Source organism: Uloborus diversus, chromosome 9 (assembly GCF_026930045.1).
Source record: "Uloborus diversus isolate 005 chromosome 9, Udiv.v.3.1, whole genome shotgun sequence".
NCBI lineage: Eukaryota > Metazoa > Arthropoda > Arachnida > Araneae > Uloboridae > Uloborus > Uloborus diversus.
The window spans coordinates 96,880,187-96,907,136 of NC_072739.1; the positions used below are offsets into that span (position 1 = coordinate 96,880,187).

Consider the following 26,950-nt stretch of genomic DNA (forward strand, 5'->3'; position numbering starts at 1 on the left):
GTAGGCATGCGTACTTTTATTACAATGGACTTAACCTTTCCAAAAAGCCCTCTAATTCGAGGGCAGATCATAAAAGCGATCATCGCGTGGGCATAAAGTATGTGGTTAACAGATATAAAAGATTGTGTTGCATTTCGTTAGCCATGTCCAAGTCGTCAGCCTTCAGCAAGCCTCACTATAATGTTCATTTAATACATGAGCCACCTAGAATTTAGCTCTTTGATCTCACTCCGACCACTGTATGATGGCAATTGCCCTCTCGAACTTACCCAGCCATCTATAAGAATTCATCGAACTGAACAGTTAATTAAACATTTAATTTGGTCAATCTGATTTTAAAAAAATAGCGTATGGCCTTCCTCAATAAATGGGCTATTCAACGCAAAAAGAATTTTTAAATTCCAGCCAGTAGTTCCTAAGATTAGCGCGTTCACACAAGCAAACTCTTCAGCTTTATATTATTAGTATAGATTATATTAAGCGAGTTTTACTAAGCTGTTTTTGTGGTATCTGTGCAGATAACGTAAACATGACTAGTAATAGTCACGGTGAAATTAACCTAATATAGGAAAACGTTATTGAAGAGAAACTTTGTCGTAACTACATTCATCAATTTTAAATGACGACTTTTGCAGAAATACTCACTTGGGTGGGTTAGATCAACCATTTGCGAAGTGACTGCCGGGAGTTGAACATTAAGATAAGTCACAAATCAAAGAAACGACTTGTAAAACTTTAATATTGAGTTTCTCATTTTGAGCTCCACTGCAGATACGACTTTCAGCTGCAGATGATTAGAACAGCAGTGTTGTGTTTACGGTGGTCAGCCCAGTCAAATGACCATTTTTTTATTTTGTTTAATATTTACTGCATGAATGATTACACATTCTAAAAAAAATTTTTTTTTTTTTTTGAAACGTCGCCGATTATTTCTGTAGAACGTTTCCGGTTTCCGCAATTTTTCATCAATTGTCTGTGAAAATCAAGTATATTTACCAAACTTTTCTTATCACTGTTGTGTAAATTATTTTTAGCTACCAGTTTAAACAATAATTAAGCGTATTTATTTAGTTTATTAGCTTCTGGTTGATTACGGTTTCTATGTATATTTTAATACTCCGTCGATAACAAAAGGAGGACAAGAACCTCCCGCCCCTAGTATGCTAGGAAAGGCAGACCTTACTATCTTAGTACCAGTAGGAATCATTACCGCCCCCTAGCAAGCGCCCCACTCACACACAGCGAGCTCTGCTGACTGTCTTTTTCTGCCGCTCTTCGTAGCGGTCTCCCCTTTCCCGGCGCGGAGATGGGAGAATAAACGATTGGAAAGGCTAAGCGTTAATTTCTCTCCAACATTCCAATCTATCACACTCTAGAAATGGACAACAAGACCCTCCTATCTTAGGACCGGTAGAAATCATTACCGTCCCCTAGCAGGCTCCCCACTCACACGCAACGAACTCTGATTACTGTCTTTTTTTCTACCGCTCGTCGTAGCGGTCTCCCATCTCCCGGCGCGGAGATGGGAGAATTTTACTGGTTGGAAAGTGCCAATCAGTAATTTCTCTCCACCATTCCAACCTTTCACACTGTAAATATTGTACATACACCTACTATACTCAAGCCAATTTTAATTACGTATAATCAAGTCAAATTTGAATTCTCTCAAACTTTCGCATCTTATACCATGTAAATATGTAAATAACGTGTGGTCTAAAAATATTCCCTTTTTGTTTTAATATTTTTCCCTCTGCCCCCCCCCCTCCCTCACATCTAACGTCAGCTCGATCATGTTTGTAATCTTGTCAACCGCGTAAAAGAGCTTTTTGCTCTGGCGCAAAGTAATTCTTATGCTCTGTCTGTCTGTCTGTCGATTACGGCTTGTCCAAATTAACTAATCTCACTATAAAGCGAATAATTCTCTGAATTCCCTTACATTGCAGGAACAGCTATGTATTTGGCTTAGCTTTGGCCGCCGTTGTAATAATGTTTTAGAACTTAATTATAAATCATCATTTTTAACCTACCTAAGTTTTCTCTGAAGGTTTTAGAGACATGACTAGCTTTAAACGGGGAGAATTCTGAATTCTTCTAAAACATACCACGACAATTTCAGGAAGGTTATTGAATTTTATCAGAAAGCTCTCCTGTTTTTTGAAAGATATGTTACTGGAACATATCGGGCAAATAAGTCGCCCATTATTTTCCAGGAACGTTTCTGAATTGGTCTTACAGTGCACAAGCATGATTTTTATGTCAACATTCAGTGGAAATTCAGGCCTATTTTTTGACATAAAGAAATTAAAATTCTGTTAAGAATTTCAAAAGATTTGGAAAAGAAAAAAAATTCCCGAACAATAATCTCAAGAGAATGAACTAAGTATCTGAAAAGTTGAACTGAAATGCATGCAGAATTAGAACCGGAAATACGGAGTTATCACCTGAGGGGATTTCTTGATTGCAAATAATTCGTCAGAAACGAATTCGAGTTTTTTCTACTTTTTAATATTTTTTTCTTTTAAGTTGTTTGTAATCTTCCCACTAAGGTCACTATCAAAGGGGAGTTAACTTATCTGACATTTTGGTTCCAAAACTGTCGGGGGACGAAATTAGTATTTGTACAAAAGCCTCTATGTAGAAAAGTGGTAGCCAAGCTTTAGATGTGTTTTGCCTGATTGATGTTTCATTATTTTATTCGGGAAATGAAGAAGATTTAATTAATACAAATTAAAAGCAAAAAGGCGTGGAAATGAGGTTCATTGCAGTGTAAGCATTTCCCGCTACATTTTTGTTGAATTTGTGAACTAAGTTATTCTTCTAGATTTACCTTGAGTGATATTTTCTCAACTTATCAATTTTTGTACGACATAATAGACAGCGAATATGATAACATATTTATAAATACAAGAAACAAGGTTGGATCCAAAGCTGTCTTGGAACCAGAATGTACGATAAGTCGGCCTGTCCTTTTCAAAGGGTTCTACATCCTTAAAGCTTTAAATTTTAAAGTCTTTTAAGCTTCTGTTAACCGGAAACTATCTACACTTCAAAGACGCAAATTTATTCTTCTATATCAGGGCTTCGCAACCGGTGTGCGGCGTACCAGTGTGCCGCGACAAGGATTCCGGTGTTCCGCAGTATTTTCGTAGTTATATAAAAAGAAAGAGCCTTGTTGTATTTCATCCTAAAGTTACGACCGAATAGCGTTTATATCGTTCTGTAACTTCTCAATTCATCCTGTCGATCTTGTGCATGTGCAATAAGACATACCCAAGACGGGGAGAGACGGGATTTGCTTACTCACCTGTTTTAACTTCTTGTGATCCTATTACTTTCAGTTTTTGAAAACGAATTCTGATTTCCACGAAATCAACTAATTATACAGAATTTTTTCTAAATCTTCCGCAAACGGGATTGTCGCCCCCTCCAGCAGGCAGGGATCGTGCACTCCCGCCCAGAATTTTAGCCACAGCTTTAACTTTTGTTTTCATCTTTTCCGGTTCCGATACTAATTTCATTTTATAGCAGTTTCTCAAAGCTCAGGTCTGAGACTAAGAAACAGGGAATTAAAACCATATACTGTTTCCACCATCGTGAAGCTCTCATGGCAAAGATCTTACCTGATGAGTTGATGTAAGCTTTGGCTGAAGTCGTGAAAATCGTGAATTTCGTAAAATCGAGGTCGCTTAATTCTCACCTTTTCTCCGTATACTTTGTAAAGAATTGGGTGCAGATCACCATTCTCTACTTCTTCATACAAAGATTCGCTGGCTTTCATGAGTTGAGGTACTATCAATAATTTTCGAATTGAGGGCCGAGGTACGACAGGTTTTGATTTTGAAAAACGAAATGCAGTACGCCAGTTCGTTGCAAGACAAATATTGACTGGGAAAACTAGCGTACATGACATGGCTGACATTTTTGAACACCTTAACAAATTGAATCGGAAAATGCAGGGACAAGGAGAGAATTTGGGTTACATGTATGGGCAAGCTAAACGGGTTCAAATCAAAAATCCAGCTGTGGAGAGAAGAAGTAGATCGTGGCTCATTGGACATGTTCAAACGGACCGTCAACATGGTATGTGAAGGAAATGGCATGGAAGAAAAGCTGATGAATGTGGTGGCAGAGCATTTAGTCATACTTCAGGACACGTTTAAGCACTATTTCAAGAATACTGACATAGAACAGTACGACTGGATTCGCGATCCAATCTCTTCATCTGCGGATGCATCAGTTAAAGGAGGCGTTGAAGGCGCGAGAAGAATTTATGGACCTCAAGAGCGACCCTACTCTTAAACTTGGGTTGAACGCAAGGGCGGATTCAGGGGAGGGTCAAAGGGTCAGCTGACCCCCCCTGTGGCAGGAATTTTTTATGACTATTATCAAACTTCAAATTTTTAGATCCAGAAAAATAGTACATGAAATCAATGACAACCTTTTTTTGCTTCGTTCTGTAAGGTATTTCTTCTCAGCGTGTCATAATTCAAAAGATTGACTGGGTCATTTTACTAATTGCCATTTTGAGTTTTTTGTTAATTTTTATAAGAACAATCATCTCTAATACGCTTAACGTTTTTTCTGAGCATTCTTCCACCTCAAACCTTGCGCATGTGTGTTGTAAAATGTGTATGTAAATGTATCCAACAATTTTATAGCTGTAATCTCATATATTCAAAGCTTGCGGCAACATAACTAGCTTGTCTGCCTTAAGAAATACGACTTTTGATGAAAATTTGAGGGAATATAATCCATAACAGAGGTTGCTCCGCTGAAAAATTTAGAGGGGGGAGGGTAATCCGAAAGGGTTTTGATCTGATTTGGGGGCAGGGGTCCATGCATATGAGGGAGTGCGTGATCATCCTTGAACGGGATTGACACCCATGCTTAACTGACACATTTTCACGTAAGAGGGAGGTATAGCACGCTGGCCATTGAAGCTTGACCCCCCTTTCAAAAATTTCTGGATCCGCCCCTGGTTGAGCGAAGTGTCTCTGGACGAATTTTGGTTGCTGGTTAAGAATGAGTATTCTACCATCCTGTTTTGCTATTGATGTGTTGCTACCATTTTCAACTACATATCTTTTCGAACTCAGCTTCTTAGCCCTCACACTTATAAAAAACAGCAAGAGATCATCTCTAAGGAGCCTGGCTCAGAACTTCGTGTAGCTTTTTCCAGCATAGAGCCGAACGTCAAACGTCTTTGCTCCTCAAGGTAGGCTCAAGTGTCTCATTAGTGTCAAACGGAAGTTAGGTGCTTGGTTTTAATTTCTTGCTTGCTTCTTTCTTGAAACATTATTCGATAAATCGTTTAACTGCACTGTGCACTTTAATGACATGTTTGACAGAAATGCTTTGAAACATATGAATCATAATTTTCTGTTAAGTCTGATATAGGTAGTTTTGTTGTTCATTATCAACCTCGATACATTCGAAATATTTCTACTTTCTAAATAAATTTAAATACACTACGTTAGTTATAATTGTTTTATTCATATGAAAAAAGTCCCCCCCCCCCGGCTTTTTACCTGTGAATGATAAAACCATTTCTATATTACCATTGTGAAATTAAGTTCAGTGTGCCTCGTTGGTCTAGAATTTTTTTAAGTGTGCCGCAAAGTAAAAAAGGTTGAGACGCACTGTTCTATATTACACAATATCTTAGATAGTAACTTTTCAGGAAAAACAGGCGAAATACTTCGTGATTTCAAAAAAATTACGAGTCAAAACCAAAAGAGAAAATATTTTTCAAGCAAAGAACCTTCACTATCCAATTAAATTGTCTTCAGTTAAAAGTTCGTTAAAAGAGCTGCGATATTTATCTTAAATTGTGATAATTTCTCAATAAATAAGTTAATTAAACTAATACATACATTTAGTTTCATTAATTTTGCTTTCTGTTTGTAATGCGGAATACTGGGTTAGCGTAAAAGAATATCCCGGTTTTAAAAATTTATATTTCATAAACTATCATACTTAACACCATAAATCATGCATAAAAATAAAGATAAACTGTTTGTTTTTTTGAATAAAGTTTTTCTTAAATTTAAGTAACTACTTAAATATGTACTTTTCGCACTAGCGCAGTTAGAAATTCCTTCTGGAAGGAGTTTTTTTTTTTTTGGTCTAAATAGCACTTACACGTGTATTAACTACTGTATTAGGACTGGCTTGCTATTTTTTTTTTTTTTTTTTTTTTTTTTTTTTTTTGAGGTTTCGTCAAGGACTATTTCTACACCACTCTTGTCTGCAACATTACAAGAACTGAAAGATCGCATATGTGTAGCATTACGAAAAATTGACAGTGAAGCACTCTAAAATATATTGTTACGCTTTCGATGCAGCTTCAAACTTTCTTAAAATGACGACATAGTTCTTGAGAAAAACAGCGGAAATTTATTTACAACTATGTACAAGAAATATCGTTAACAACTGCTAAACTCACCATAGCAGTTAGCCAAATATCAATTAACACCGTATACTCAACGATGGCGCACGTATTTACATCCAAATGCGCAAAAACACAGCGAAATGCCTCACAATAAACAGAGCAACGCTCAAACGAATCTCAGACAGCTAAAAACATAACTGACCCTCCTTCAAATGCCACTCGGCTTTTTATACTGCTTAGGAAAGTTCGACAAAATTCGAAATGCTTCTCGTATTTTCTTTTTATTCCATTCATAAAATCTTATCATTCAGAAATGGGAGGACCGTATACTTCAGTCGAATGTTAGGGGGTTGTATGTACATTACAAGAAGTTATTTACAGGTTACGTTACAATAATAATGGAAATTACAAAATAATGGAACAAACGTCTAATTTAGCCAGATTACAACAAGTTAATCACAAAAATAATTACTATTTACAGAATTTGTAACAATATGTTACTGATGTTTGTCGTGTTACGAGAGGCGCACACGTCGAACATTTGTGCGTGAAAAAAATCTTTCAGTTTATTTTTATGTATCCTTTTTGCGGTAAGAATAATAGTTTGTGAAATTTAAATTTTCGAAACCGGGACATTCTTTTATGCTAACCCTGTATTTCAGTTACGATTGAAGTTCTGCATCTTCATTTACATACTACTCTCAATCACTTCTTCTTTAAAACAAAACGGTAACTTTCCTAAGTACACTTTGCAACAGAACCCTAAATTTTATTAAATATGGAATGCTAAAAACTATTTTAGAAGTATTTTTTTCTCCTAAAATTGAATTGCTTCTAGCATCAGCTACCCTCTTCCTCTCTTTGTTCCCACAAGAATGCTAAATTAGTCTTCAAAAAAAAAAAAAAAAACATTTTTATTGCATCTTTAATTACATATTGTTTTATAGCTAAAAAATTCTGAAAATCTAGTTACAGTGAAATTCCGTTACAACGAACTTCAAGGGACCGCAAATTTTGTTCGTTATAACGGGAATTTCGTTGTAATGGAATTTAAATAATGTAATTTCAACTACATAGGAACAGAAAATGTATTTCGTTGAAACGGAAAATTCGTTGTATTGGTATTCGTTGTAACGGAATTTCACTGTATTTCATTTTTTTTTTCTCACGTGATTTTAATTTAAATCGTTTCACCATAAGAATAAAATGTATTTTTATCAATTATGATAGATTTTTTCCCCGGCTATCATAAAAGAAAAGTGAGTGAAAATATGATGCATAATTCATGGCTTTAAATCATGTTTAAGAATTTTTTCTAGAGCTTTCTCTAAAATTGAATTATCTGGATAGCAACGTTAATCATATAAAGTGACATATTTGAAAGCAGAAAAGGAATCGATCTTTTAGAATCTTTTATGTGGTTAAAAAGAAGTCACGTTGTTCGAGGCGCTTTTTCTTTTTGTTTTTCCGTAATTGGGTGAAAGAATCCAGTTAATTGTTTTAATAATGATTATTTATGGACTATCCAAAATGGTGAGTCAATGAGATGTCTTTCTTTTCTCCTTGCACTGAGCTGACTGATTATTATTCAAGTTTCGATTTCAAAACGCTCTAATTTGAAAACTTCACTAGATATTTCACCAGAGCAGTCGTGCGGGTATGGGATTTTTTTTTTTTTTTGTCAAAGGACATAAAATAGTTATAATTTTTTCCGATAGATGGCGCTGTCAAAGTTTACATTGTTATGAAGGTACGCTGGTTCGCATTTTTTAAACGAGTTTGAGCAGCTGTAATAAAAAAATAATATTAATTATTGCTGCAAAAGAAATAATTGCTAATGTTCTATGTTTTGAAAACTCAAAATTATCGTCTGCGGTTTGAGAGGTTTGTTTTTATTCAAAATGGCGATTTTACCGAGCAGTGGCTATATTTATGCTCTTTCCGAAAAGAAAAATTAATATTCTGTTATCAAAAACAGGGGTACCCATCCCCCCCCCCAAGTTCAATGGCACAAATCCCCCCCCCCTTCCTTAATTTCTAAACCCTCTTTCTCTTTTTTATTTTTTATTTTTTAATTCTCTTTTTATTTTATTTATTTTTTTAACATTTTTTAACATATTTATCTTTTTTAATAGTATTTATTTATTTATTTATTTTTAATGAATATTATTTCATTATTACTTCACTGGAAAAGTTCTGTGCTACGCCAATGACATACACACAGACACACACAAGCAAACAAACAAAATGAGAAAATGAAACAATAAACAGGATAAAATAAAATGAAAGAAATAATTTAAATTAAAAATAAATCAAAAATAAGTTTAGATAAATGAATTACCCCCCCCCCCATTTTGATGGCGCAACTTGCTCTATAATTCCCCCTCTCCTCCCCACCCCTGTGGACACCCCTGATCCAAAAACAATGTGAGGAACATGATTTTGTGATACCTAAAGCGTCGATAGGTAATATCGTCACCAATGAAGGAAAATAACGTCATATTGGAGCCTCAAGGGGGACCAAAATCCCAAACAAGCATGCAGAAAATACGGACACCTTCGACTGTTGCAAAAGATAAGTTGTTTAATGTTGAAAGAAAATCGCTCTAGTCAAAGGACAGTTACAAAACCATTAATATGCTCGGTATTTATTATTAACAAAATGATAACCGTATATTTAAATCTTGAGAAAGAGAAACAACGCAATATGCATCTTTTTTCTCCAAAGCATATCGCTGAACGTAGGAAACGCCGCCGAATTCAATACGAGAAATACTTATCCTAAGTAAAATGGAAAAAAGTGTCACAGTAAATGAATTATGGGTATATGTAAAAATTTCAGCAAAACAAGAGCCATTTATTATGATAAATGGGGAGAAACAAAATTAAGTACGTTGTTCAAAGAATCGAAAGAAAGTTTTTCCAAGGGATTCATGATTGTTGCTGGCTTTTCATGTAATGGCAAGTTAAAAATAAAGAGCAGGAACATATTTTATTGTCAATATTTCTGAATAAAATACCATTGCTTTGCCCACAGTACCATCAATTTGCGGAACTCCATCAAGACAAAGCTAGCAGTCACACTTCAAAATCCATTGTGAATTTCCTGAAAGAAATGGAACAAAAACCCATATCAATGCATTCACCGATTCCTTACTAAATCTCCTGATGTATTTATTACCTATGAATTTTTGTGCTTTTGCACTTTTAAAATCTGTATCATCCAAATAGCGCATACTGCGTATGCTATCATACTTAAGGGAGCAAATTTTTTCTGCAGTCTGTGACTTAAATTTTAAAACCTAAAATTAGTAAAACAATCAGTTATCCAACGTTTTGAAGCACAATAAATGCCAATTTTTCCTGATGGAATTATATAATAAATTCCGGCTCCAGGCGACATTTTGTCTTTGCTGTTTTGTTAAAATTCTATTTTTTGGTATTTATATTGTCTTCTGTTCCACCGTGTTGCTTTTCTTGGATGACTTTTCATCCAGAAGCTCATACTTCTTTGCATTGAAAAAGTTGTTCCTTGTAACACCAAAACACGTGTCTTCTGTAATTGGAATTTTTTGTGCTTCAAAACGTTGGATAACTGATCGTTTTAATTTTCAGCACAAAGGTATTTATTTGTTTCTAAAAATAGTGTTCAAGAAAACTAGTATTAGATTAGTCACAGGGCCTGTTAATATTCACCAAAAAATGCCTGAAAATCAAATGCTAAGTTAAAAATATGTACTATATCGGTTTCTATATTATATTCTGTACAAGAAGCCAACCAGCCTCACAAGTACCAGGAGACTGCAAACTAAGAGCCCTGTCTCCATTTTTAGCCTACTTTCCCAGTAAAAATCAGAGAAAGAAGAAAAAAGCATGAAAGAAGGCTTAATACATCTTAAAAATATCCCGAAAAACAAAAAAAGTCAAAAATAAATGAAATAGTTAGATAAATATTGAAAAATTAAAAATTGGAAAGTAGGGTATTGAGATGGGGAAAAATGTCTGTCGGTCTGTCTGTCTGTCTGTCGGTCTGTCTGTCTGTCCCCCCCTAATAACTTTTGAATGAATAGTCCGATTCGAACAAATTTTTTTTTTGTTAGAAAGATCTCGGCGAGGACATCTCATTCCCATAATTCATTTTTTGATTTGAACAATTTTTCGTTCAATTTTGAACAGTTCAAAAAAACTTAACATTGGCGCCTGCGGGGAAATTCAAATCAAAAATAAATCTTGAACTTAGAAGCGAAGTGGCTTCAAACAAACTTTGTAGGGAAAAACTTTTGATAAAAAACATCGAAAATATCTTTTAGATTTGAACAAGTTTTCGTTCAATTTTGAACAGTTCAAATCTCTTAACATTAGCGCCTAAGGGGAAACTGAAAGTCAATATAGATTCCGAACTTAAAGGCGGATTTACTTCAAACAAACTTTGTTGGAAATAACTCTTGACGACCTACTCCCGACTCCGACTCCGAGAATTTAGGGGCACCTGACACCGACTCTGACTCCTGTTCCCGACAATTAATCGGACTCCGACTCCCCGACTTCGACTCTGACTTCGTAGCTTTGGCAAAAATTTATACACGGAGGACAAATGACTGACTCCGATTCTTGGATATTCGACTCCGACTCTTTTATCCCAAAATGGGATTGACTCCGACTCCGCTGCTGTGGTTTTAACTGTGAAATAATTATTGTTGATATGATTTGTTTTTATTTTCACGCTAAAGTTTTAATTTAGGTATTTAGTTTTCGGTGAATAAACTCGAAAAATATGCGCAGACGATTTTTTTTTTTCGACAATGAAAATTATTTCTTTAAGTTGACATTTTATTGTTTTTTTTTATTTTGGTAAGTGCATTAATTCGTTTAAAAAATTATTTTTGGCAACAGGGGAAAAAGACGATTTTTTTTATATGATGTATTTATTTTAATGAACTTATTATTATTATTTTTTTCGTTTTGAAAGCTGTTAAAGAAAATTTTTAATGGAAAGAAGTATTAGCTGCTTTGTTTAAAAGGTGCTGCTATTTTATTTGTTCGTTTTTTTGAAGAAGAGTAAGGAATATTTTATTCCTAGAAATCAGCTTAAAATATTTAAAAAAATATGTTTGAAAAAATTTGCGATTTTAGCTATTTTTGAGAATATTGATCAGGTACTAGAAAGTAGTATGGATATACGGGAAAGTAGGCTCGTCTAGTTCTAGACGGAACTTCTTGTTCTTCTTTCCTTTTTCATTCCTGTTTCATTTTAAATTGTATTTTTCAACTTTAAATTCAACAGATTCGCGCAGAAAACTGAAAAGTAAAATATTCCCAATGGGGTCGTTTCCAAAATTTTAAAAATATTTTTTTCTGAAAGAACATGCTTAAAAACATAGGATAATAATTTTAAATAATTTGTTTAAGTTTAATATTTTTAAAAAAGTACTTAAATCGTTGCGCTTTCATTGTTTACATTTCTTGCCGATGACATCACAAATGATGAAATGCCATTATGTGTTGCAACACACACAGAGCAAAATATTTAATTCGCATCTTTACTCACGGGCATCGGAAACGATATGGTTGATAGCAAGCGTAGAGCGCAATTTTAATTCGCTTCTTGATTATCATAACGTGGAAACGGGGTACAAATTGCGCCAAAGAGCATCATTTGTGACGTCATCAAGACCACGCCTTGTTTGCAAAATCGGACGTTTTAAAAAATTAATTAAAAAATATCTGTTGGGAAAATGAAAAAATTTTCTCGGTCCATGTTTTTTTTTTTTTTTTTGCTTATTCTATCAATTTCAGTGACTAGAAGGTACTACTTTTGACTGAAGGAAACAACCCCATTCAGAAATAGTCTTCAGCCCTACTCAAGAATCTGCGACGGATGTCGCCGCGTCGCACTGTTTTTGTTAACAGGCCATACACGACTTATTCTTTTAGCATAGTATTTATATTTACATTTGTATACTCTAGTTTATGAATGTATCCCAATATTCCATCTCATAAGTAACTATACTGCTTTCCATACATTATAATAAAATTAGAAGGCCAATGAAGTCAGTAGATTCCTTTTAAATGGCCCTGTTATAACTTCATATCAGCCCAGCATTATAGTCCAGTTGCATACTTAGGGTAAAAGACCCTCCGTGGGAAATTTCGTGAGGAAATTGTGAGACCAATTCTAATGCATTCTTTATGGCCTATATAACTATGCCTCACCGGGTGTTTTGCTTGAATTTGTGTCAGACGGCCTGTGTAACGTCATTAATCCAAGATGGTGGCTGCACTAGATATTGATGAAAATTTTCGGTTTTGACTCATTTTTAAGGCATATTATGAAATGTTTCCAACTTTTATTATATATTTAATATTTTAATACTATTATATTTCAAATTTAAAAACAAATTATCTGTATAAAATAAATTATTTATTTTGTCATTTTTGATTTTCGATACAGATTTCATGAACTTTTTTAGAAAACAATAGCAGTTAAAAATATTTTGGAAAGCTTGTACAATAAAAATCAAATTTATTATTCCAAAAAACCTGTAAAATTATTTGCATACACGTGTTTTTGGGGTTATAAGAAGCATTTTTTTTTCTTTTTAATGTAGAAAAAATTTACAACTTCCGTTACGTAATGCCGGAAGCAATGACAATTTTATTATTTACATTTTCTGTGCTCTAAGTAATGAACAAATTATTTAAATTCTGATTTTAATTCAAAAATATAGAATTAAAAGTAAACAAACAGGTCTTAGTTAAAGTGTCACCAATATCGCTTTGCTGGCTGTGCTTTTCACATAAGTTCTCATCACCTCCACACATACAAAGTTCAGTGCATGCAATGTTTTAAAATTTGCATTTGCATGAAACAATGCATTTGCCCTTTGCGCAGCTGCATCGAACTTATTTCGAGATGGATTCAGGTGAACAAGGAAGTACACATAACTGAAGCATAGAAGGTGTCTTTCTTTTCCCATCCGAAGTCGAACGGTGATGGTGAATTCGGGTGCTGCTGGTCAGCAAGACGCCACTCTAATACCTGATAATGCGTTCTTAAAATATATGGGGACAAAAGGTGCTCTTGTAGGAGGCAAAATTTTACTTTGAGCCAACTGCTTGGAAAAGATGAACCAACGAAATTATCCAACATCTAAACTCTTGGTCAGCGGCATATACAAGGAGCAAATAAATCCTTCAATAGCAACTTTATCGTTTTATCTGCCGTCTTATAAATTTTTCAAAAAGATGGTTTCCCTTCTTAGCAAGTGAACCTGTTGTATCACATCCTGATAGAGCATGGAGTCCTAATATTCCTTGTGTTTTTTTTTTGCTGGTCCTAATGCTGTCATAATGCCTTTAATATCTCTCTTTGTGTTTTCTTATTTTTTAATGCTTCCCCATATGCTGAACATTTGGGCTTACTTGTCTTTGCAATTTTATAGGACGTTATTTCAGTCAGGGACTGAGATAATGTCGAAAGGGAACGGGATGCTGAAGGCATGGTAAGTGAAAGTGGAATTTGTCTATCCGAGTCTTTTTTCTGTTGATAAAGTACCAATACAATGCCATGCAAAGTACCCCTCCCATAAGATGTGTCTTCAAGAGAATCAATGTTATATGCTGCACAAAATAAAAATCTTGCCTTTTTCAAATCAGGAGGAATATACATCCCGTCACTATCATCCATGCGCCTTATTAACCGATTTGCTAACTATGTCTCCAAACGTAGAACTTCAGCATAATCAATCGAAACTCCTAGTTTATGTAAAAATCAATTATATATTTGTTTCGGGTAACAGAGTACATAGTAAGGCCAACATCAACTTGCAAAGGCATATCTCGGGCGTGTCGATGAACAGTTTCTTTCGAAGCTTGGTACGGAAAAAGTATTTTATACATGAATATGTGTGACAGTCTTTTAGCTTTATTCAGCACGATATTGTCCTGCACCTCAGAAATAGAATTTCGAATTTTTCGTCGCAGCACCATTTAAAAAACTGATCAACTTCGATTGGAACGACATCAACTATCTGATTCTGTTCAAAAGATCCTGTAAATGTCCATTTCTGATCAGCTAAAACTGCTTTGCGTAAAATGTTTGCAGCTTCAAAGATAGTTCTCATGTTTTTCCAATGTCTATAAAATAATCTTTTGCATTAGATAGAGTAATATCTGCAGTTTCCTTTAAAGATACGCGTTGCGACTCATTTACGTTTTTTGGATTACTAAATATAGCGTCATCAATTTCTTCTCGAATGAGATTTTTAATTTCTTTTCGCGTTTCATTTTTTCCTAAATTTTTATTTGCAATTGACTGATAATTTATTTCAAGGTCTGCTATTGTAGTAACATTTCCTTGAACAAAAAAATCATTTAATGCACACAGAAATTCTACGTCTATTGCTTTATTAGAAATAATGTCTTGTGACTTTGTTACTACATCAAGATCGCAATTTTTTCGTAAAACATTAAATACATGTTTTGCCCAGCAGTAGTTATGGTGTAAAATGTTCTTTGCATGAGGTTCTCCTGTATCTGTACAGTCACTGAGTTTAATTTTGAAAGTTTCATTTTTGGAAATTTCAATGGCTTTTTTTTAATTGCTGACCTGCAGATTCTGTTTTTATCGCCACCAATGGTTTTCTTATACCGCCTTTTCCGAGGCAGAAAAACCACTTATTTTTGTTACCAACGACAATTTTGGATCTCGTTGTGTGTAGCCTACAACATTGTCTTTATGAATGGAAGTAGAACAATATAGATTATTCTTATCCATTTCGTGAAATCTCTTACTTCTGTCCGTGCTTGCTTTATGAGTGCACTTCTCTTAGCATCCTGCATGCCATGATGCGGTTTTCATTTTTCAATTCTTCTACGGTCACATTCGTTAATCGTTCAGTAAGTAATGTATATACTCTTTGTCATTTCATTCTACTCTCTTCTTGATACATTCTAACACTTTATCATAACCAATGGGTTTAACTAATGGGCACTTCTTCTTAATCTGACAAAAAATACATAGTTTATAATTAATTTGTAGCCTTGCTTTTTTCGAAAATGGAGGTAAAAAAATTGTAAATGAGTTTCTGGGAGAGAAGACATCGTGAATAAAATAGCAGTGATAAGTTAAGGGAAAAAAAATCGTACTTGAAGATTTGCAGACTATTCACCAACGAACCGAGAAACAATACTTTCTCTACGCAGAAGCTTTCTCCTCTACTCTCCCTACAAATTCCGTCAAACGATTATACAGTCAAACCTCGTTAAAACGAACTCAAAGGGACCTTCAAAGTGAATTTGCCTCAACAGTAGCTCGTTTTAGCCGAAAAACAATAGTGTTAGGTGTGTTAAGTGATTTTCAACAGAAGGACGGGGATCGCAAATATAGTTCGCTTTGGCAGTAGTTCGTTATAATCGTGTTCGAATTCACGAGGCTCGACTGTACTAATGTTTAGTGATCTTAGCCTGAAAATTAAAAGTATTTTTAACTGCGAAAGTTCACCCGAGGTACTTTTAAAACAGCCAATTCTGAGAGCCAAAGTAAAAAAAGAAGATTTATCAGAATTTTTTTAAAAATGAGTTAATAAACAAAAATAATAAATATTTTGTTTTTAATTTATAATAAGAAGATGAACAGAATATTAATCAAGTAAATTCACCCGAAAATTATCACAAAATACCCAAAAACTCATCAAAGCCGCCATCTTGGATTGATGACGTCATACAGTCCGTCTGACACAAATTCAAGCAAAACACCCGGTGAGGCATAGTTACACAGACCATAAGGAATATATTAAAGTTTGTCTCACAATTTCCTCACGAAATTTCCCACGGAATGTAGTATGCCCCCTACTATTAAGCGAATTCCTTAACATTCTACGCTTCGTCTACGCAACATATCACGCAATCGCACACCATACACTACTGCACAGTGGTCGGAAGTAGCGCGCTACAAGTAGTAATTCTCTCATTTTTTTTAGTAGTTTGTCGTGAAGCTCACTGCTCTATAAAAAAAAAAAAAGAGAGCGAGAGAGAGAGATTAGCGAGTAGTTCGATACAAAAAGAAATGGTAATTTGTAGAAATTTCTGGAAACTACTATTAAAATAAATAAATAAATAAAAAATTATCAGTAGCGTAAGAAAGGGGATGGTTCCAGATCAAAAAAATCAAATTATGACTACTTCTATTTACCTTCCTCAAATAACCCGATGGGATTGTTTCCGTCAGTCAAAAGTACTACTTTTAGTCACAGAAATTGATAGAATAAGCAAAAAATAATAATATGGACCCAGAAAATACTTTCATTTTCCCAACAGTTATTTTTTAATTACTTTTTTAAAATGCTCGTTTTATCAAACAAGGCGTGGTCTTTATGACGTCATAAATGATGTACTTAGGTGCATCTTTCTACCAAGTTTCCACGTTATGATAATCAAGAAGCAAATTAAACATTGCGCTCTACTCTTGCTATCAACCATATCGTTGCTATACACGTGACTAAAGATGCAAATTCAATATTGTGCTCTTCTGAATGGCAACAGTGCATGGCATTACATCATTTGTGATATCATCGGCAAAAGCGTAATCAATGAAAGAACACCGATTAAAGTGATTTTTTAAAAATATTAAACTTAATCAAATTATTTAAAAAATTGTCAGATCCTCTGTTTTTAAGCATGCTCTTTCTGAAAAAACCACTTTTAAAATTTTTGAAACGACCCCATTGGAAAAATTTGAATCTTTCAACTTATTAATCCTATCTTGCAGCGAATGTTCGTAAAAATGGTTTAAAAAAGAAAAGAAGGAAAGAAATGATAACTCTTTGTAATATTCTATGTTCAAATGAGCTAATTTATTAATCTGAGCAACGTTTTAAATTTTTTTTTGTTCAATCTTCAAGCGGTGTGTGTGTATGCGTTTCATTTTTCAAAATGTAGTGACTACCTTTCAAAAGTAGTTTGTAGTCGCTACATTAAAAAAATAATAATTTTAGTTTTAGTAAACTACATTTGTAATAAAGTAGTTGTAGTTCGCTATAAAAGAAATGTAGCTTTTCCAACCACTGCTCCTACAGCAGAACAGTCAACTAAACATTTTTTATATACAGTCGGACTCCAACTTGACGAATTCATCGGGACCGAAACTTTTATGTGTTAAATCGAGGTTATTCGTAATAATCGGGGTGTGGAAAAAATTTAAAAAACTGCATTTACCTAACCCAAAACCCTTAATAAGCAACTGCGCAAAAATATCCATAATTAGAAAATGAAACTAAATTATAAACTTTTTATTCAGCATTTCACGACTTAATACACACTAGTTAATTTGAAATTTTAAATTACTAACACTAAGTAATGATGTTTGATTTTAGACAATTTCCTTGATACTTGACCCGAAATAGCTCTCTTTCGACTTTACGGAGTCAGGAAAATACTGTGTTTTTTGCAGCCTGCTGTATGGGATATGTTTTTACAGTTTCCAGACCATATAAAGCATTTGAAAAAGTAAGTTTTAATGGGAGTTTCCCTATCGCTTTTCTGCATCAAAATCAATATTCGTTGGTTGCCCCCTCGCCCTTCAAAAATTGCTGATTGATCCCAAGAAAAGTCTTTTTCTATTTCGAACAATATGGATATAACGTTTGGAAAACAATCCAATATTTTCTAACTCGAATTAACAAAGAAATTTTTTTTCGGCTGTTAAAATAGTTCGTTAATTCGGGGTTTATTATTCAGTAAATAAGGGTTTTTGCCTTCATTTTAGTCAGGGAAAAAGAAAGATTCGTTAAATCGCGAAATTCGTTAAATAGAGGTTCGTTAAATCGAGGTCCGACTGTAGTTTATAAATTTATCCCAACCTCCCTATCATAAGTAACGATACTGCTTCTCATGCATTAAACTAAAATTAGAAGGCCAACGAAGTCATTAGTTTCTATTTAAATGGACCTGTTAAAACTTCGTATCAGCGTAAACCAAAGCTTGCTCTTTAGAATTTCAACTTAGTTTTCTCTGCATCTAAGCTAATCCCTTTCTACAGGCTTCCAAAGAGGCTCTTTCGAACATCTGGAATGTGCTCCGGCGTTTGATCGATCGGAATAATTTATTTCGCTTGCGTGAGCACTCTAGTTTCGGATTCCCGAGTTGTGGAACAGTTCTAAACGAGGCTATTTGTCCATTCCAAGATTTAAGTGTTCTTTGAGCGAGCGGTTCTTTTTGCATATAGCATCAAATAGATAATTACAGCAAATCATGGAAAATAAAACTATATAGCATTCCTAGAAATTGTAAAGAAATAATTTGATTTTTAATTGTTTCAAGTCTATGAGTTATATATAGAGGAATTTATTTCTAAGTGGTGCATCACGGAGCACACTGCGGCAGCCTATGGAGAAAAGTGGAAAATGCGACTTCTTTTTCCAAATTATTTTATTTTATTAATAATATATAACCCGCACAGCTTTGCCCGTAGTAGAAAATTAAAAGGTCATTTGGTTCGCCTGTATATTTACAAATAATGGATGATGAAGTTCTCGCCAATTTGATATGTTCGTTTGCTTGTCCATGTTACGGTTCCACGTTATGATAATTTGGTAATCAACTCTTCCACGTTGTGATAATTTGCTCGGAAAATGTTTCTTAAAATTGGAATAGAAAAAGAACAAAATTGAATTTTCGAATAATCGCTTCGAGGTGCACACCCCCATGCTGTGCCAATTTTCATGAAAATCGGCCGAACGATCTAGGCGCTATGCGCGTCACAGAGATCCTGACAGACAGACAGAGATTCGGACAGAGAGAGATCCTGACAGAGAGATATCCCAACAGAGAGACTTTCAGCTTTATCAAAAAAAAAAAAAAAGGTGGCAGATCGCATTTCTCTATCAGTGAAACAAGTTTAATTTAGTAGGCTTTTCCTTCATGTTGAGGACAAATCGGCAGTTTTTATAAAATTTACTGTTCCATTTAGTATGAAAGGCATCAAGATAAATTGAGTGCCATTTTTTCGTTAATATCTTTAAATAATTTTTTTCGTTAATTACTGTAAATAACGTTTAAAAAAAATTTCAACTAAACATTTTTCGATTTTGACCTAAAACATTCTGAGTTTCTGAAACATTTTTGATTTAATAACAGTCATCTTTACTAATAATAAAGCTCAAAGTCTCTCTGTCTGGATGTCTGTAGGATCTCTATGACGCGCATAGCGCCTAGACCGTTCATCCGATTTTCAAGAAATTTGGCACAAAGTTAGTTTGTATCATGGGGGTGTGCACCTCGAAGCGATTTTTCGAAAATTCGATTTTGGTCTTTTTCTGTTTCAATTTTAAGAACGCATTCCGGAGCAAAATTATCATAAGATGGACTAGTAAATTACGAAATTATCATGATGTGGAATGAGAGAGCGAATGAACATAGCCAATTGGCGAGAAATTCGTCATCCATTATTTGTAAATATACAGGCGAACCGAATGACCTTTTGATTTTCAACCACGGACAAAGTCGTGCGAGTACCACTAGTACATCATAAGTATACAAGTATTTCCCGCTGTAAACTGCTTTGTATAGATCCAGCTGATTCTCCAAAAACCTAAAATTTTCCAATCAGAAGTATTTTAAAAATGAAAATGCTGAAAAAATTCGGAAAAAATGTATGGTTGCTTGCTCTTTGTTAAGAACTTATCAAGAGAAAAATAGAGGAAATTCACTTCAACAATGCTACGCTCTCAGAGGGGGTCAAGTTTTGAAAGAGTGACAAGCAGCACCAGGAGGGTCACAAAATGAATTTCATCACAGGTTATCAAAAATGTAATTATATTACTGAATAAGTAACTGAATCCTATATAAAAAAAAGTATGGTTATTTCATAACTAAACAAAATTTATGTAAAGCTTCCCTCAACGGACACTACTAATTTCTTCGAATCCAAGTCCCTTTATACAGTTTTTTTCTATATTACTCATACATTTCTCTAATATATTTTGAAATAGGGTTGTTTCCTTTAGTCAAAAGTAGTACTTTTAGTCACTGAAATTGATAGAATAAGCAAAAAATATAACATTGACCCAGAAAATACTTTAATTTTCCCAACAGTTATTTTTTAATTACTTTTTTAAAATGCTCGTTTTATCAAACAAGGCGTGGTCTTTATGACGTCATAAATGATGTACTTAGGTGCATCTTTCTACCAAGTTTCCACGTTATGATAATCAAGAAGCAAATAAAAATTGCGCTCTACACTTGCTATCAACCATATCGTTGCCAATACACGTGAGTAAAGATGCGAATTAAATATTTTGCACTGTGAATGGCAACATTGAATGGCATCTCATCATTTGTGATGTCATTGGCGGAAGCGTAAAATACGAAAGCGCACCGATTTAAGTTTTTTTTTTTTTTTTTTTTTATTAAACATAATCAAATTATTTAAAAAATGGTCAAATCCTATGTTTTTAATCATGCTCTTTAAGAAAAATATATCTTTAAAATTTTGGAAACGACCCCATTGACCCACGTTTTTACGCGGTTTCGATTATACGCGGTTTAAGATTTGACACCTTTATTTTACGCGGAAGCAGCAATGCAAACAGTTTAAATTTCCCCCCTCTTTTCAAAACTCAAACTCCAAGATTACACGTATTAAAGTGCATTTTAGCGTGCTAATAATCGAGCTTGGGCCACTGGAGACATTTTTGCTATTGGTTCCAAGGCGCTTTCCAGAATTGAAGTTATTAGGCTCTCACAATTCAGAACTCACTGGAAGTAAAGCCCTGGCTTTAACTGGAAGAACAGGTTTTAGGAGTGACAAAGGAGGACAAAGCCAACGAGGATACCAACATCCATGTCACAAACCAAAAACGTTAACATTGAACATTTTGAGCCATTCCTTGACAATAACAAATGATCTTTCTTGATTTGTTAGTGAAGGAAGATTCTATCATGGAAATGACGCAAGTGATCATGGATGCGTTAATGCTCTGGAAAGAACTCCGGAAAAAAATTCCTAATATCTGCCAAAATACTATGAATGCTTACGCTTGATGTCTACAGCGTTTCCAGGTTATGATAATTCAGCAGCGAATTAAATGCGCTTGCTATCAACCATATCGTTTTCAGTACATGTGAATAAAGATTCAAATTAAATATTGCTCTCTTCGCTAATGGCGATAGTGAATGGCATTTCATCACTTGTAATGTCATGTGCAGAAGCGTAAAAAATGAAATTGAGTCTGCGCACCGATTAAAATAATTCTTAAAAAATAGTAAACTTTGTCAAATTATTTTTAAAAAATAGTCAAATCCTATGTTTTTAAGAATGCTCTTTCAGAAAAGAAATACTTTTAAAATTTCGGAAACGTCCGCATTCTATAGTATCCTGATATATATAATAGTGAATGATCGAGTAACTCTCCTGACGTCATCAACAATAAATTTCGCGCCACGGCATGATAATTGGATAATATGTTTTGGTAATGTTTAACATGCAGGGAAACGCTTTATTTTGACAAGGCTGAACTGGATCCAGTAACTTGACTGTTTTACTGGTAAGACTGTTATTTCAGCAGTATGAAGAAGAGAAAAAGCGGTCAACAGTGAACGCTTTCTATTGGAGTTTAGGGTAAATCCACCGGAGTTAGGGTTAAAATTTCAACTATGAAATTATCATCAAACAGGCAATGGCTTCGTTCAAATGTTGAAGAAGTTTCCCCTGTCGGTATCTTGACGGGCGGTTTTCTAGTTACAAAATGAAATTGAAATTGCAAATGCTTGTATAAATTCAGTTCGGAAAATTGACTTTTCTTGAAAGTGACATGTTAAAATGTATAGTTGTAAATAAAAAATGCAAATGTAGTGTATAGTTATGTTTTGTTTGACATAAAGATATTAGGAGATCACTTTACCAGAACATTACAAGCAACAACTTTTCAAAAGTATTTCTTTTTTTTCTTTGCGGTTCTAAAACAGTTAAATCTTGAAACTAAAATTAGTTAAACTAGGTTCATTTTTAAGTCAAAGTTGTGCAGGAGACTAATGTAGCATAAGGTTTCCTTTTCAAAGTTTTCTTCTTAAACTATGCTGAAATTTCAGTTATTCTAATTATCAACTTGTGAAAAAAATTCTGAGAAACCTTAGTGGTTATCGTTTCTAATCTTAATCATACCACATTTTTAGGCTTTCCTTCTAGAACAGGACTTCGGACAAAATGCAAAGATATTTTTAAAACTAAATGGAGCGAATTTTTAATCCTTTAAATTTTTCTTAGTTAATTTCTGCTTGGGAACATTCTAACATTACCATAAGCAGTTTGAAGAAAAGAAAGATGGGAAAATGTAAACAATTTTAATGAAGCGTAAATTTGCTTTCCAGTTAGACTATTTAATTTTAAACGGTGACGCAGGAGATCAGTTTTTCACAAAATTTCTGTTAAGTTAGATTTTTGAGTTGTTTTAGAGTAAAATACGCTAATTTCAAAACTTAAGTTAATTTTCTCGAACCACGTAATGTTTTTCTCTACGTCTTTTGTGACAGGGACCATTTCCCACGGTAGAGCTCGTGTTACAGGAAGCATTATTGGTCCCCTATCAGCAGACATAAACCATTTTGAAATTCAATTTGTGTTTCTTTTCCGAAATATTATTATTATTACTTGTTACAAATTTTAATACTCTGTTTTTCATGCAAAAAAATAAATTTTCAATAAGGAAAATGTGAAATAATTCTACGTTCATCAGTAACACAAAAAAGTAGTTTTTTGAGTGCAATGTGTGTAATTAATGCTTACCCCCCCCCCTTTCAATGTTCTAGATTGAAGAAAAATGTCCAATATACTTTGAGAATTCATCCACTTGAGCCCTATGTAGAGCCGATATATAAATAGGCCAACTTATCAACTTACATTTATTCATTTTGGATCGGATTTTTTATTGTTCCTGAGCAGTGGGTTGCCAGAGCAAAGTTTCGGGTTTTGCCAAATTGGCCAAAAAAAAAAAAAAATCATTGAATAAACAATTCACGTGCCGCTACCAATTGCTCGCAGTGAAAAATCACCAAAACGCGATAACTTGCCAGAAAAGACAACCACTCAAACACGAGCTCCGATCAAAAATGGCTGATCTTAAGCCAATGCGTCGGCTCGTATATGTAGTGTAGAGGCTTTAGACCTATGTACAGCTGCTATTCGCAACTCCAGTGCTCGAATACGCTACCTTGCGGTGATTTACAAAATTAAAGAAAAAAGGTAAAACAATTGCGTTCCACGTGTCTTTGTTGGTAAACATAGGCAGTTTGTTATGAGTATTTATTAACGCATTCGATGTGTCTTAGATTGCTTTGAGCTACAGAAATTGTTTCGTCCCTTAATAGTGTTCTCGAGCTTCTCAAAATAATGTTAGTTTTCCTTATTTCCTTCTAAAAAGTGAGTTGATTGGTGAATGGTGAAAACGCAAACACAAGAAAACTCTGGATTAACAAACTTGGATAACATTATACCAGGTAAAAAATTTTATTGTTCTGTGTGAATTTGTAAGAATATGGGTTTTTTTTCTTTTTTCTTTTTATCATCTTCAATTGATTTAACTAACCATATTTTACACCAGCATTTAGTTGGAAGGGACAGTATGCAAAGTATTTTCTGTAATATAGTATCGTAGAACGAAATGAAATATTTTTAACCGAGAAAGAATTTACTTTATTGCTAACATACTCAGCTGAAAGGTTTCGCCAAATTTGTTTAGGGTTATAATTTTAGTATTGTGCGAGCAAAGAACCCTTAGAGAGATTTCGCATGTCAGTTAAACCTTTTTTTTTTTTATCATGAGTGGAATAAAATGGTGGAAAGATTACATAATTCGATAAGTAAAGAGAAATAATGGTAGATCAATTGAAAAGAAAACTTCCACCATATATCCGTGAGAATTTTGTTGATGATTTGCATAGCATGAGATAATTAAATCATAACTCAGAAATTAGAAACATACGAAACAGAAAAATTTTAAATTAACCATTTCGGCAATTTGAGAAAAATAACTCAACTACAAATGCAAAACAATTAGCGCTAGCCAAGCAAGGCAAAGAAGTATCATCTTCTTTTGATAATAATTCGTAATGTCATATAATTAAATTATCTAGCATTAATTGTTATTCTTTTCAGGTCACAATTATTATTTAGTTTTATCAAGAATTGACAAATATCGAATTCAGCATCGTGGAAATGGCTGCTTAGAACTACGAACTGCATAATTTCCATTAACTTTTGACGTTTAGTAATGCTTCTTGAATTCTCATTTCTTTCTACGTGAGCCCAGAATATCCACAAGACTTTGTAAATTAATTTAAAAAGAATAAAGCGAAAAAATCATGCATACGAACAAAATTTACCAGGCTTATGAGCATTTTCTACGCTACAGCATGCGTTTGTTTTACCTTTTTCATCCGCCATTAGACAGTGGCTGCAGTGCCCGCTATAGTTTGTTGGAGTTGTGAATAAGTCCTGAAAGACCGAGAAAAGAATCGCAATTTTTCGGATATCATGTGCACTTTCAAAAGCAAGGTTTCACTTGATACGCGTCTTATCAAGACGCGTATCAAGTGAAGCCTTGGCAAAAGTCAACTAAGACCATCAATTAAAACATTTTTGATTTTTGAAATGTTAATGATTCACCTTGAAGTTAAAATGAGTGCCAATTGTCTGAACATATGACGTACTACATGCAATGCACCAGGAGCCCAATTGTCACATCCTTAGCCTGAAGTTTAGTTCTTATTACAATTCATCAGTCTGGAATAGTGAATATCCGAGCTAGAGGCATATGTCATCAGTAAAGCTGAGAATGCCAACAATCTGGTAGATAAAGAAAATGTATCTCAGCAGTGACAGTCTGCAGCATGGTGTGGTTTGACTTGTGGATCAAGGGCAATACTTAGGTATTTCAAAATATATGCAACGCAAGTGTTATTTTAAAACTGGTAGTTAAATATTTCTGAGACATCTCCTTATATTGTATCGTCCTGTCATCTATAAATGCGAAGATGACAGCAGTAAAAAAAAAAAGGAAAATATTAAAATATCTTGAAGTGAAACAACGTAATAAGGTTCGAATTGCTATAAAAAATTCAAAGAAGAATATGAATGAAGAGGATCCTCTTTTGAGAGCGCATCGTTTGTGCAGTTTCATGAAAAATATAGCAATGACAAATCCTTATTATGTAGCAGTAAGTTATCACCTTAAGCCAAGGCTAATGCAGAAAGAACTACATGCAATGTACCAGACATCCCGGATATCACACCCAGAGACTGCAGTTTCGTTCTTATTAGAAATCGTCAGTCTGGATTAGTGAATAACCGAGCAGGAACCTGTCTGGTGTATTTCATTTATTTCTGCTTTAGCTCCGGCTTGGAAGCGGTAACTTACTGCTAAATACACTAGCTTTACTTTCAATTCACGAGCCGAACAGCACCATGCTGATCGGACACTCGCTGGTGAGATAAATTCACTTTATCTACCAGTTTGTTGGCACTCTCACTTTCAATGAGATGTTATCTGACTCCAGATCGGTTATTCACTATTCCAGAATGATAAGTTCTAATAAGGACGAAACTGCAGTTTCTGGATGTGATAACAGGGCTATCTGGTATATTGCATGTGGTTCTGGGGCATTAGCCCTGGCTTAGGGTTGGTTACTTACTTCTGAATAAGACAAACTATTTGGAATGTTCTATATTTTGACGAAAAATTGAATTCAGAGTGATCAAACTATAGCATATTTGATCACTCATTTGATCATATTTGATCATATATAGCAATTTGATTGATTTCTGAAAATGTTTGACTGTTATACTTTCAAAGACATTCTAACATAACCAAGCACCCTTCTCGGGTTCCAGAACTTTGACTAGAAACGAGAGATAAAAATGGAACGAAGTATTAAGCACTGATGGATTAGAATTTGAAAAGAAATACACATTTAGTTTTACTTAACTGTCTTTGAACCATACAAGGCATTTCTTTCAATTTATGTCTGGATAATCGTTCTCTTAATTTTACTTTTCCGTACTAAATACGAGTCGTCTTTGACGCCTCATATGGTGTTGACGCGAGGCCTTCGAGATAAAAAGGCCATCCAACTAGCAAATGACGTCATCGTTTGTCGATCCACAATGATATTGGGAAGGGAGCACTTCGATTAATATTTTGGTTAAATAAAACTATTTGGTTTATTTATTATTGTCTTCTGTTATTCAAGTAGCATTACAAGTTCTACTTTTTCATTTGAAAACATAAAAAGGAACCGATAATCATACATTAAAAAATACACTGAGCTTAATTCATAGTCTTACAAAGTATTCAAATAACTAAACACGATTTTATTTTACAATCATGTTAAAACAAAGTGATAAATAAACACAGTTTTATTTTTCATTAGAAATTGTTTTTTAACTAATCGCATTTTAAGTACTCGTATATTGTATTGAAACATTAAGTCTTAAGAAGTATTCAAATAAATAAATGAACTTTCATTTTACAATTACATCAAAACAAAAAATAATATTACTATTGTATT

General features: G+C 34.1%; 1 protein-coding gene across 1 annotated transcript in view; it reads left to right on the forward strand.

Annotated features, from left to right (window-relative positions):
• The window catches only part of LOC129229933 (transient receptor potential cation channel trpm-like), a 766,163-nt gene that overhangs the window by 626,082 nt on the left and 113,131 nt on the right, over window positions 1–26,950 (forward strand). The gene's annotated exons all lie outside the window — the stretch shown is intronic.